At 42.3% G+C, this 14,396-nt stretch overlaps 1 long non-coding RNA gene across 1 annotated transcript; it reads left to right on the forward strand.

Annotated features, from left to right (window-relative positions):
- Positions 1–464: 464 nt before the first annotated feature.
- LOC136992428 (uncharacterized) lies at positions 465–2,441 on the forward strand. The gene is made up of 3 exons (XR_010884670.1): positions 465–684; positions 826–1,077; positions 2,337–2,441. It is a non-coding gene; the product is annotated as an uncharacterized lncRNA (long non-coding RNA).
- Positions 2,442–14,396: the final 11,955 nt, after the last annotated feature.

The following is a 14,396-nucleotide window of genomic DNA, read 5'->3' on the forward strand; positions in this document are numbered from 1 at the left end:
CAGTATATAAATCTAAAGAAAGACATGCCTCAAAGAGAAATGAAAGAAATTTGAGTGTTAAGATAGTGCCCTGATGAGGAAAGTAGGTAAAAGAATCAAGTTTGGCATGTCCACATTATGTAATTTAAAATACTGGTGTGATGTTACCTCCAGTCTGCTGCAGCTCAGAACAAATACTTGTGACCTGCTAAGAAAGGGGAACCTACTGCCTGATGATTATATATTATGAGTGTCACAGGTTTGAGTAAAACCTTTTCCTAAGCATTATCAGGAAGCCAGAGAGCACATTCGTGAAGTGTATTTTGCATTTAGACAGATGAGGCAGACACATCTTTTTGGGGGACTAAAATAGAGAGGTTAAATGAGAAACATTTCAAAATGCAAAATTAGATTTAATAGACTTTGTCCATCAACTGTTGTTTTTGTAACAACAGAGTTTAGGAACCCTCAGCCAAGATCTGTGCTCCATTATCAAGAGAGCTATACAAACTCAGAGACAGCACCCATCCGGAAGAATTTACACTCAAAACAGATGACACTCATGACAGGAATTATTTTCATTCCTACTGTATGGACTTGGAAGGAAACCCCTGAGAAAATTTGTGCCTTTTTAAGATGCTTGAGCCTTAAGTGCTATTTATGAAGAATGTAACCACTTTCACAACTCCTTCAAGACTTCAGGAGGTAAATTTAATCGGTGCTTTAGTTTCTCTTATCTTAAATTTCTCTAAGTTTCTGAAAGCAGAAGCTCCTCAATAGACCCGAGTAGGCGAATGGTTTCCTTGTGCTTAAAACCTACGATAATGTTCTGCTTGTGTCTTCCAGTTGTCGCAATCTGATACGTGTCCTCAAAACCTGCCTAATACATGCAGTTTTCTGTTAAAAAAATGACTCTAGTGATGAGAGTGCCCATCTGAGCTGTGGTGACCCACATTCGATAGAGACCTCTGCCAGAAGGTGTTCCAGCTTCCTTCTAGAATACTGCCACAAGCGTCGGGGTACAGAGGTATTTTGAGGTGGCAGGTATGATACAGGACATAATGATCAGCACCACAACTGCTTCACTTCCATATTTAAGTAAGTAAAAATGTTCAGCTCATTTCACCAGTCTGTTTCGCACTGCTGCAAAGCTGCAGGCGCTCCCGTGTTGCCTGATGTGTTTCCAGCTGCTAGCTGACCTGAGAGCAGGAATAGCTGTCTGCCAGTTTTTCCTAGAGTCTAGCTGATCTCCCGAGTATGCCACCAGCTTGTTCCCGTTAAAAGCCTTCTCAGGTGGCCAGTGTGCTTGGATATTCTTGGACTGTCACTTACTGCCAAAGGAGCTGGTACCCAAACAGAACTAAGCCAGGCGCATCCCTGAGAAATGGACTTCCACCAAAGGTGGGTGTGGAGTCCCAGGCATTTAGGAAGATAAATCATTTGCAGGGAACGGAGGACTCCCAAGTGCGTAAGCACAATGCCTGGCCGCAGGCAGCTGACAAGCAAGTACAACACCCAGTGGTGAGACATGGCCCACGAGCAAAGGACGGGATCCCCCCGCGGCAAGCCAGCCGTCAGCTGTGCTGCCCGCAGACAGCGGACAGCTGCCTGGGAGCCCAGCAGCAGGCAGCCCAGCTGGGGCTCTCCTTCCTCGCAGCTCCAGGAGGCCCGGAAAACGGGGCAGGCTGTGTGCTGTGCCAGGAGGCAGCAGAGTGCCACAGCCGAAGCTGTGCTTCTTTCTGGACCTCTTTAAGCAAAAGGAAGGAAGGAGAATCCCGGGACAATAGGCTTTCCTTTCCAAACAGTAATTATCCCCTCCTCTTCTGAAACGTTACAGGGTTTGGCCAGAATAAACGATGAGCAGCCTGAGGGGAGAATAAACCAAATGATATAGTTCTGGCAGAGACTCCTCCTACGCTTATAGACTCCAGGGACAAGGTTAGGTTCGTTCTGGGAACGCAGTCATTACAGATATCCCTACATGAGTTTATAAGCACCAGAAGTCAAATTCAGAGGATTTAGAAGTTATACAGTTGTCTGTTTAGTATTTCCTACCATTAGAAGTCTAAAGGATAGGTAAAGCATAGGTATCACAACAGCTTCAGAGGATAACTGACCACAGATGATAACATAAATCACAGGAACCACATGGCAGTATGGGGTAAGCTGGTACATGTAGACGCTGTACTGTGGAGGTGGAAAGGAGTAAATACAAGTTTAGCCTGATGTAGGAGCCTGGATTTACCAACACAGGTTCTTCAGCAACCCTATTTTTCAAATACTAATTTTCTTGAGGTACAATATTTGAGGTTTCCAATTTTCTCTCTAGCTTAGTCTACCTTTTTATTTTGCTCTAGGAATTTCTGAGTTTGAAGAAAAAAAGAGGCTGGCAGTGGAGAATGGAAGACCCAGTCTACACCAGTATGTATGCTCATATTGTCCTTTTTAGATGATACCATGTTGGGAGGCTTGAGCTTAAAAGACTGAAAATTCATGGTATTCATGGTTTATTCCAGAGCTTAAATGTTGAAAGATGTCACCAAGTTAAATTTGCATAGCTTGCCTGTATGTAGGTATTGAGACAGGCAAGAAGAGCAGTTTGGAACAGAGTAGTGCTGGAGAATTACTGATTGTTCTGGTGTGGAAACAGCGATGAGCTGAACATTTGAGTAAAGCTCCAAGTACATGCTGTTAGGCTCCCCGTGCAGCCCGGCAGACAGCCCGCGTGGTTGCTCTCCGTGCCTGCCAGCGGTGTGACCAGGAACAGCTGTTTCGAGAGGTTCCACCCTGCAGTGCAGCATGAAGAAACAACGGCCCTGCTCGAGGGTGAGCCTTTCAGTGTGGCCTTAGCATCCTAGTCTGAACGCTGTCATGGTAAGGGGGGCTTGATCTCAGCTGCACGCTGCAAAGAGCCAAAAAGGCTTACCCCCCAGCCACCTAACCCCATGGTGTGCAGTACAAGCAATTGCTGACTGCATAACCCTTACGAATGAATGACTGAAGTCTTGCTGCTGTACAAGTGAAAATAATTCCTTGTTCTTCATGACGACTTCTTATCCATGGGTTAAAAAGTATTTCCCAATGCATTCTCTGAATTAAATTTTAATTTTTTTAGCGTATGAGCTCATAGTTTGAACTTGGTGCTTAGGGGAAAATAGCAGGTTGCCTATAGGTTTGATAAAAGTTTTTTAGTTGCCTGTAAGACAGGAGAAAGCTCATCTTTGCAGGTTTTAGGTTTTCTAAAGTACACAGCCAAGAGCCTCAGATTTTGTCTATTAAGCTGGTTGTCGTTCTCTCTACTTCCAGCACTGAGCTCTCTGAGGAGATACCTAAAGCTTAGGCTGCAGAGCACCAATTGCGGTAGTGTAAGTGACTGTGGAAACCTGTCTACTATGGCTGGACTACCTCCACCACCCCTTTCACAAGGGCTAATTAGCAGCCATCGGATTAATTTGACTGTAATTTATTAGCCTCGACTAGTTCTAAGCCAATGGCCTACACGTGAAAAATAGTAAATCAAGGAAGTAACCATTTGTTGACATTCCTGTCCGTTAGGAACGGACATCAGCCGTTATCCTGATGGTAACATGCCTCTTTGTCATATGTACTTAAACCAGCGCAGGTTAGAATATTCAGTTCAGATTGTTACAAATGCCTTTATCCATTCCCATTGACATTTTAAACAAACGGTGATATATTTAGTACAATAATTACAGTTATTTGATTACCTTTCTTTTAGCCTGAAGTAGAAGGCAACTGACAGATGTGAATACCTCTGAGACCAATACTCTGTAATAAACTAACATTATTTATTACAAGATGCATTTTATTAATAGGAGTTGGCAGTAATTAATTCACTAAAGTTGATGTTACTAATAATTACATGTAATTCATGAAATATTTATGAAAGAAAACTGTGTATAAAAATGTTGCAAAGGTCATTTAGCTAATTAGTTAATAAATATCACCAACATTTCTAGCGAATCTCTTTAATTCTGAATAGTTTTAGATTTTCCTTAGTAAAATAATTTTTGAAACTTTTTTTTTTGATACACTGCATCTTGACATGAAAGCTAACATTTCTGGTTCTTGTTTTGAGCCAATGTATGGACTGTTTCCTTTGCTAATTCGCTTTGTCCTCTTTCCCTGTTCATAGTGAAAGATCCTAATTAGAGATAGCACTAGCTCAATCTAATTTAGGTTATCAGTGAGTTGCGGTGTCTCCCAGTTTAAGGATATGTGAATATATCTCTGTCTATTTAACTTGATTCTACTGGCTTTCTTTGGAATCAAATAACCATCATCTAAATTAATAGCTGACATCTGAACTGGAAAAATCATAGCATCATTTCTGCTCGCATTGAATTCAATGACAAAAGCACCTATTGACCTTGTGGGATGTGGGATCAGACCCCAGGCCGTTTCATGTTCATGCCTTGAACAGTAATACCACACCAATTTGCGGTAGCCTTTGTCACAGGATATGCTAATGATATTTGTAGGGTTTTGAAGGTACACAATTAGGTTATCTTGTTGATTAGGTCATCCTGTGTAATACAGGCTATAGAGAACTTCACCCTGTTTTGAATTAAGCCAAATGACTTGTGTTTGGTTAATGCCAGTCTTTCAGAGAGACATCCAGACATGGTTTGAAACTGCTAAGAGGTGGGGAATCCACCACATCTTTTTGTCATATGTTCCACCAGCTAACCATACTTTCAAATGTGGATGTAACTGGCTTCAGTTTCTTGCTGAAAGTCTTTGCCGAACACAAATTATTAGGCTCAATGCAGGCTTTGCCATATAAAAATCCATGTTGCCTTCTAAAGAAGGGCAGTCTTGGTGATCTAGTGGTCTTTTCCATGAATCTATGAAAGTCACCTTTGCACTTTCCTCATTCTGGCACTGCTTTATGCTCAGTCATAAAGCAGTGTTCAGTGCGCAGTCTTTTGGCACAGAGGAGAATTGCATAAGGACTTCAGGGATGAGAGAGATGAGGAGGCGAAGAGAATCGCGCTCGCTGCGTTAAATTCAGGAGTGAGGAGTGGTGGCTATGGCATGACATCGCTTCTACATGCTGCTTTGCGGGTGGGTGAAATGACTCCAGTGCAGCTCTGAGCAGGGAGGCAGACACAGAGCTGCCCTAAATCAGGCAGGGGCTGGCCCATGTTTGTAGGCTTCTTTGGCTTGGTGTTGCTCTACTGATCAGAAACAGATTGCTAAAAGAGGTCTGGTAGCTATGAGGAGAATCAGCGGCTCGCTTAAGCGTTACGTCACAGCAGAGCCTGTCTTGTTAGAGTGGGGGATCCTAGCTGGCGCGTACATTTGCCACAACCAAAAAGCGTTTGCCACAAATAGGCAAACAAACCCCACCAACCTTTCAAACTGGTCGTTGCTTTAGAAGATATTTTAGCATTTTTCCTTAAAAGCAAACCTAGGTATACACTTGGATTTCCTGCTGGGTTAGTGAATAGTAAACTGCTGACTGGTGGGGAAACACTGGCCTTCTGTTCTGAGGCTTGTGCTTCAAATGTGTGTCCTTCACAGCAACAAAATGTGCCTAGGATCTCCCCTTTTTTTAAGAACCTGTCCATGCAGGACAGTGTGCATATGATAATATCTTTCGTACTTGCCTACCCATTGAGATTCCAAATACACATAGACCAAATTCAAATCTGATGTCTATGATCTACTAATAAACTGAATTGCAAATCTGTAATTGGTCTGAATCTGAATGGCCTAACCAATGTCTCAGGCCTTATTCAGTTTTTATGTGGACTAACTTTATAAAAGAATTTTTTTTATAAGAACAATTTTATTTTATAGTAAGATCTAATATAGAAAGTTTTATTACACTGGACAATAAAATATATCTGGGTGGGCCATATAGTCTTGAAAGGCTAATAAGCATCAGTAGAAACGAATCTGGCTGATAAACATTTGTCTTTTACTTTGTAGTCTTTATTCTTTTTAAGCACAAATCCTGCCCCATTAAAATCAGTGAGACTTTCAGCCTTGGTTCAGCAGGACAGGCCAGATTGGTATATTTTCTGCCAGTGGGCTCAGTTAGCCTTTAAGATAATGTGTTCTGCAGAAGTCATTCCTTTCTGTGCAAATATGTTTTATGCCATTTTTCATAAGGCAGTAGTGACAGTATCATGCCTGGTAGTCTGTGTTTATGTGGATGAAATTGGCTTGCCATGCCCTTTCCTGAAGAAAGGTTATCTTTAAGAAAATTTTCTGGAGGAAGAGCTGACATCTTTGTATCTGGCTGCGAGTCCGGGGGAAAACGGCGCTGCCAGCAGCGCTGCAGGACTGGGCTCGCAGGCGCCAGCCCCTGCTCAGCACCCTGCCGGGAGGCAGGCGAGGGAGCCGCAGCAGCGCTCGCGGGGCTGCCGTAGCGCAGCCCTCCTTTATCGTTCACCGCTCATCTGCAGTCACGTGCACCCAGGCTGTCCCCGTGCTATCTGTGTTACCACACTACCCTGTCGGCTCGCGGCCCCTTTCATTTCTTAAGGAAAGAAGCGTCTATCCAGTCCTCACTGAACAGAGATGGATTGAGTGAGATACATTGCCTTGAGATGGCAGAGGCAGGTGGCAAAATGATGCTGGTCATCTTTGGCGTGTGAATGTTATTGTTTATCAAGAGCTCGCTGGAGGAACTCAGATGAGCGACCTGCAAATGGAAATCATATTTGGCTAATATCAGGACTGAATTAGCTTGGTTTTGCTCATTCCAACCCTACTTAAAATGATAAATGTTTTGTGAGCCCCCAAAGCCGTGAGATGATGGTCCTCTGAGAGGGCACAGGACAGAGGAGTGGAGAGAGAAAGCAGCAGCAGCAAATAAACAGGCCAGAAGGGCTGGAGAGCGCGCGGCCGTTCCTGACTCTCGGCTTCGCCCCTGGTGTTTGGCCAGTGCCCGGCAGGCAGTGGGCTCCTCGGGGGCTGTGCTGGTGGCGTGTTCACTGCTGCGCTTCAGCGGCTGAGGCTTGCACCAGCGAGCTAGAGACATCATTCTCCTCCCTGCCTTTGAGAGAGACTCGGGGATTCAGCCGGGCTCCGGGATGTCCGCGTGCCATTGCTTTCAGCGTGCTTATATCCTAGTAACATTAGAACAATACATTAATTGCCTCAGCTCCGCTTTCTTTAAAGTGAACAAACGTGACCGTGTAAATAATAATGAAGCTCTAAAATAACCACCATAAGTTCTGGCTTAGAAAGGAATAATTCCATTTAGTAAGGAAGAATAAGTTTCTAACCCAGTGACGCCTTCTGAGGTGAGATGTGTGCCTCCAGGCTTGGCTGACTGCAGTCCCTGTGCGAAAATGCATGCCACCCCGCGTGGTGGTAGAGGAAGGGCTAACGCCGTACCCATCTCTAGTCTCCCCCTAGTAATTCCCTCTCAGCTCGTTAATGAATGACAGAATCTGGTCTTGCATTATTATAGAGTCTAACTGAATAGGAAAATAATTTTGTAAGGTTATTTGAATTGCCTGCCTTGGAAAATAAAATTGAAAAGCTGTTGTTATTTTAAACCCAATAAGTAGTCTCTCAGGAAGAAGAAGCTTCAGCAAGCAAACAGAAGAAACCCAGCAAAACAGAATAAGAGAAATGTGCACGCGAGGATCTGTTGCACAGAATATGTACAAATCCACAGTACCTCTTCATGCTATGTAAACCATTTTAGCCTTCGGTTACAAACAGTCTTCCTGATGGGCAATCGCCTTGCAAAAAAACTGAACAGTTTTGAATTGTCTCAAATAAGCTTCCTAACAGGCAACTGGTTCTGATAGAACAATTTTAAGCCCTCTGTCTCCTTATCTTCTGTCGACATCATTTTTCAGAAGGGGCAACAGGACCAAATTAAATCGTTCTGCTGCAGACAGTCTGTCTGTCTGATTGCATTGTGACTGTTGTCCATTTTGAAGATCTTCTCTAGCAGTTTAAAACGGAGAGGAAAGTTCAGTGCGTACCCACTCACCCACCCACCCACCCATGCACAGGGATGCACACAAACCTGTGCCTCCATTCCCTTACACTTACTCAATTATGAGGTACATTTGCGATGAAAGAGATTCAGAGTCCAGTCGTTATACGCTGTGGTCTGTTCCATCCGGCTGAATGTGTCTGGAAACCCCTCCATCCCCCTCCCCCTTTTTTTTAAGGCAGTCTAAAGCTTTAAAGAAAGAAAATAATGAGAAAGTGTATCTGAGGTAGTTTAACCCAAATACTACCTGCAGAAAGAAGCATAGGGAAGCATTACAGATGGTGTGCTGATCTGATTGCTGTGTTTACACTAAAGCAGGGTTAAAAGGCCTGATTATCTTTTGTCTTTGGTGTTTCTTATGCCTTCCTCTCTTCTCCAAAGCCTAACCTGTCTGCATAAAGTTTGATTTTTTTTTTTTGACTGCGATGCAGCTGTTAGGATTGAATAGAAACAGTGAACACTGTGGAAGAGAAAGAAACTGGGAAATGAGATGCAATGCAGTCAGCAAATGGATTTGAAGAACCTGATTGCTGCATAACAAAAGAAGCCTCTGGGATATATTTTACTTACTGGCAGAAAGGAGAGAGCTGTGGTCTTGGGACATGTTTCGAAGGCCTGCAATGCACAGTCATCGCCTTTGGATTGTGTCCAAGTGCTGCTCAGAATCCTGATGGCTCTTGAGCGGCATTAAATCAAGATGGATGTCACTTTACATCTCATTGTGAATGCACTACCTGGAGCATGGGCTTGCATGTAGCATTCCTTTTCAAGCAGAGACTTCTGCCTCAAGGGAGATTTGATCTAGCTAGGAAGAATGGAGGAAAACCTTTCCTAGTGCCCCAGTTTGCTAGTCGCTCCATGTTTAACCACTGTGCTTCACCAGAACCCCTTCCTCCACAACTTCGTGGTGTTGAGGGATCCGTGTGAACTGTCCTTCGCCTGCTCCTGCGCTGAGGACGTAAACAAAGCAAGCGGATGAGCTGTGTCCTCGGCCTGGAGTGACTCCCTATTCTTACCATAGTTTCAGTGAACTGTATTGCATGTTGGCTCTCATTTCAGAGCACCAGCTACTGTGCTTGTGGTATCTCCATTGACAAGAGTGTCACGCTGCCTATTTATTCCTGCTGAAGACTTGCAGCTTTTTTTCTTAATGTCTTAGAAAGTCATTTAACCACAGGGTGGAATCCTTTCAACTAACTTTTTAGGAACAGTGCAAATACCTGTGGAAAGAATGCGCCATCATTTCTATGTTGGGAGCTAACTTCATAGTTGATCTTCTAGTATTTATTCTTCTGTTTATATAAACCACCAGTATTATCAGTGATGAAGCAAATGTAAAAGTCTGGTAATTATTTCTTCAACAGCAAATTAATATTTATATAAATACATATTAATAAAATATTATTATATTCTATTATAAAATGTAGTAAGGATTATATTTTTGAAAAAGAATTAATGGCTTGTGAAAGGGATGACAATGCATTAGTAAGAGAGGGTCTTCGCCACCTATTCCCCTGTGCGGAAAGATCCTTTAATCTTTCATCCACGATGACTTTAAACAGAAGCGAGAAACCTGATCATCTCTGCACTCTGGAAGTAAGTGGGTGGCAAGAGCTAGGTGGAAGGATGTAGCAGCAGGAGTTTCGGTTGTTACCAGCTACCCAGGCAGGCCCTGAAGTCCTGGAACACGTTGTAGATTGGAGGTGCCCACGTTATGCGTCCTGCCTGGTGCTTTTGCAGCTTGCCTTTGGCCTACGCTTCTGCACGAGCCCAAGCAGAAATTCCCTCCCCGTAGGGATCCCGTCTCCTGTTTCTGTGAGCTGGATCCCGTCCTGTTTCTGTGGGCTGGGCTTTGGGGAATCTTTTGTTTTCTTATCTGTCTGCTGGGGCTGTGCTCATCAACACTGAATATGCACAAGCTAAGACGACTCCTGGTGAAATTAAAAAGAGACGGTTAAGCAAGCAGACAGTGAGAGCATCAGGAAAAGAAAAAACATGCTTTTCTCTGTGAATGCTTGGTAGAAACCCTAGAAGGTGTTAAATTGATTTAATCCTTGCCTCATTTTATTTGGCCACTGCTTACAAAATGCTGCTGTTGATTAGAAATGCATCATACCATTTTAGCCAGCATTTTTAAATGTAATAATCTTGAGCAAAAGTATTTTTGGAGATGCTTGAAAAGAGCTGACTTAAAAAGACAAAAGCCCTCACATCCAGTGGAATGGAAGCTTTTCTAAAGCCTTTTCCCCCTCCCTTTTCTTGAAAACACATTTGTAACCATTAGTTTGGTGTCATGTTTCGTGATGGGGGTATTTTCACCCTTTGCAGTGGTCGCTGCACAGTGCAGCGCAGTCAGGGCCGAGGGGAAGCCAGGCTGGTGTCCTTTCAGCCCTGCTGGTCATGAATCGTGGCAGAGCCGAGAGCAACCTGAGCTTGTCGCCCTCCCTGCGAACGCTCCCGACTTCGCAACTTCATTTCTGCTCAAAGGATATTTTTGGGGAAAAATTTTTAGGCTGTGGAGACGTTCTTTCATTAATGGTGCAGTTACATTAGAAACTAATTAGTAGCCTTCAGAACCGTAGATCCTCTGCCATTTTTTACGCAAAAAGCAATTTCTCTTGGCAGTGCTGAAATGCCTTTACATAATAAGGAATAGTCCTAGATTTGTTTAAAAAAGCAGAGGCCGAAACAAGCTAAGCAGCTATAGCAAAACAGATGCTTACTATTAATGTCTTGTCAACACAAGGTCAACAGAAGTCATGAAACTGGAAACTTTTTCTTTTTTGCTTCTCGTTTTCTTTATATGAGCATGAACCTGCAAAGTTGTGTACACAATGAGCATGTCCAAGAGCATGTCCAAGTGATCGCGCGTGTGCCACAGGCTATTTGTATGGATAAAGCTTTGTAGTAGTGACATCTGCATTTGCGTTAGACCTACTTTTTGTTGTTGTTTTGGTTCAAGAATGTTTAAAGTAAAAATAAGATTTCCTATAAAAATACCGTTGGCTATACAGAGATGTTATTTGGTACGTTTCAAAAGCACTGGGATTCTATCTGTTTCTAACCAGGAGGGTAAATGGTTGTATTTTCCTTAGTACTTGTTTACATATTTAATTGCCATTTTTGTCACCCTTAAAAACTACAAAATGCTAAAAACAGTTTTAGTTTAACAAACGCTCTCCTGTAGATGTTAAAGTTTTTGATGCTAAAATATTTGTTGATAAAATAGGTTTTGGGGGCTTTTTGTGAAACATACCCTTCATTTTGAGCAGTTGAGATGTACATTTATTATGCTGTTTCTGTACTTCCCCGGAATTGCCCGCATAGTTTTTTGATGGCCATTGCATGCACACACCAATAATCCCATTCCATGTGCACATTAAGAACAAATTAAGCCTTTGCTGTTTTTCTTCCCTCCTAGGCACAAGGGACAGCAAAGAAGAGCTGCACACCTAGCAGAGACTCTGAAAATCACAAAATAGTCATTATTTTTTAGCCCCACTGCAAGGGAAAGTCTTGAAGTATACAGAGCCAGCAGGCTCAATGTTAGTAAATTATTAAGCATATTTTAGTGTGTTCAGTATCTGCTAAATCTACCTTGAGATACAGTGATTAGGAGCCTCTAGCACATTTGAGGCATCAATGGTGCATCAGTTTGTAGAATGTCTTTATTCTATTTTCAGTGTTTTCTGTACCATTCATTCCTTTACAGCCTGCCTATAGTATATGGGTACTACACATGCCAGTGATTTGCAGATGCAAAGCTGAAATTGCATAGAAAGGTTTTCTATACAAACGGTTTTTAGCATCGCTGTTGATTGCACCTTTCACAGATTTTTAAACACAGGTAATTTAGTACAAGGTGTGTGATTACAGAAAGTTCTGTATGTGAATTCAAATGACAATTTCCGTGTACACAGGAGTTGCATTTGTCAATACTGGCTGTCACTGCCATCACGTAGTCAAGTTATCTACTTTGCTAGGTTTCTGTATTTCTCTAATCTTGACCAATGTAAAGAACTTTCCAGTCCATGGCAGTATTTTGCCTCTCACCCCTTACTGCCTTTTATAACATCCTCTTCCAAGTGGTTTTGACAAAAGTTAGTCAAAAGCCTTAAGGTAAGTTCCTCTCTTGCTTGCTTCTTGCAATATCTTAATACTGCACAGAAATAGCAATAATAAACAGCTCGTGTAAAGTAATGTTCTGGGGTGGTGCTTCATGAAACTTTTTTCATTTTTGATGCGAGAAGGAGACCTGTCACCGAGGGCAGTGTGAAAGCACCTTCACTAGGTGCCTGAAATTCGGGCTCAAGTCGTAGGGAGCTTGCCCGCTCTACAGTGCTGGCTTTTGTTTTGTTTGCTTTTGTTTCAAAAAAGAGGCAACGGACCCTTTGGGGTGAAGTCAGGTTACACTTGGGAGGGGGAAACCAGGGGGGCATTTTAACTAGCTTTCTGACCAGTTCTACACGCAGCCGCTCGGAATAGCGTGCATCTCTAAAGCAGGGTTTTGATAGGCTCGGCAGTACTGTAGGGCTGTAAAACGTCTGCATGGATTACCAAATTATGCCAATTCACGTTCAGATGCAAAAATCTACTGTTCATGTAAAACTGCAGGTATTTGCAAAATTACATTTCTAAAGCAAAGAAAACTTCAACAACCTCCCAAATAGAAAACCCTCCTTTTTATCCAGATCTGTATGAATTAGTAGGATGGGGAGGAGGAAGGACATAACAGGGCTTGTAATGAAAGCAAACTTCAGAATTCCTAATGGTGCTTCCATACTAAAGATTTTTAGGTAAATTGCTATGGCTCTTTGTACAGTATATTATTTCCATGTTGTTTGACTTGTTTTCACTTGACATCAGATTAGCCAACAGGTTAAATATTGTGGTTTTAAAGTGTTAATTTAGCACATTTGCAAATTAGAATTTTAACATATTTGGAATTTTGATGAGACTAAAAGCCAAATTGTAATGTTTAAAGCAGCTGATTTTAGGTGCAGTTCAGCAATTAAGTTAATTTCTAGCTTTCTGATGCTGAGAAGGACACTCAGTGATGATAATAGCTTTATTTTCTCGGCAGCAGATTGGGGAGCAGACAACAAACTTTCAAACGAACACGTGTGCTTGATTTGTATTCAGGTTTACCTTTTTTGGTTGTCAGCAACACTACCCCACCTGCCCTATACAGCTTGTAGTGCTCGAACCTATTTGGAAAACCGTGTGAATAGGGATTTGCATCATTACAATTTCCTTTCCATTTAGGAAGCATCTGCTATATCTTTAAAAGTAACAGGTTTGAAGAGGCCACAGGCTGTGAAACAGACGAAACCATTATTAAAATGAAACAAAAACTTAAAAAAAAGCGCTAGTTGGACTGATTTCAACAGCAGTTTCAGCATTTTTTTTTCTTTCTACCTTGAAAAGGTTAAAAGCATTTTGGTCCTTGTGGAAGATGTAATTGCATTTCAGCCTTGTTTATGTGTGAATCTAAAGAATACTGATAATCTGCCACGTGGAAAAGTTCTGTTCTTCTGCTAACAGGCAATCCTTCTTGTTACTAACAGGTCTTTCTATTAAGTAAACAGTTAAGGCCTAATTGGAGCTTTTATCTGTACCATGCCACACTAACTGATCAACCATTGCTAGCAGTCATATAAATGTCATTTTAAGCACTTCAGTTGTTCAGATACAAGTACTACAAGGAAAGAGGAAAAACCTCAGCTGCAATTTTTCTTAATAACAAATAAAAAGCAAAGTTCTATGAAAACGTGCTCAATCAGGTTAAGTTAACAATATTATTCCACTAACCTCCATGCATATCATTTCCATAGGCAGCTCTATGTTTTGTCAGTGGAATCTACTTATTGCAGGGCATTTCTTTCTCTAATTGGGTTTCCCATTCTTTCGAAGATGGCAGGGCTATCACTGCATGATTCTTAGTTCCTGTTTATCTATCTCATAGGAAAGCTCTAAGACAAAATATTTCTGCCAAACTTGGCCCTTAGTCTATGTGATCACTGAGACCTACACGAGAAAAGCTTCTGCTCACTTCCATGAATTTCCTGGAGTGGGATCTGCATGCCCCCTCCCCAAATGTTGCCATCCTATCTGTTTCTCTACCCAAGCAATGGCTTTGCAGGGAAACAAAACAAAAGCTCGTTCAGAATTTTTTTAGGCAAGTTGGATGTTTTGTTTGAATGATTGTTTGCTTCACTTCCCACTCATTGCATGAACGTCTGGCTTTGGCTTCTCTGAGTCCCATTGTGCACATCTCACATGGAAAGAGAAGATATAACTTCACTTTCCGAAAGCACTCAGCTCTTGCTTTCAGTGGGAGTAGGGCAGGGAGAGACGCATCCCAGTCTGTGTTAGGAAACAAGGTCCCCAGAACCCTTGTTTCCCATCCCAATCTACGTTAGGAAGC

The sequence above is a fragment of the Apteryx mantelli genome, chromosome 7 (genome assembly GCF_036417845.1).
Source record: "Apteryx mantelli isolate bAptMan1 chromosome 7, bAptMan1.hap1, whole genome shotgun sequence".
NCBI classification, from domain to species: domain Eukaryota; kingdom Metazoa; phylum Chordata; class Aves; order Apterygiformes; family Apterygidae; genus Apteryx; species Apteryx mantelli.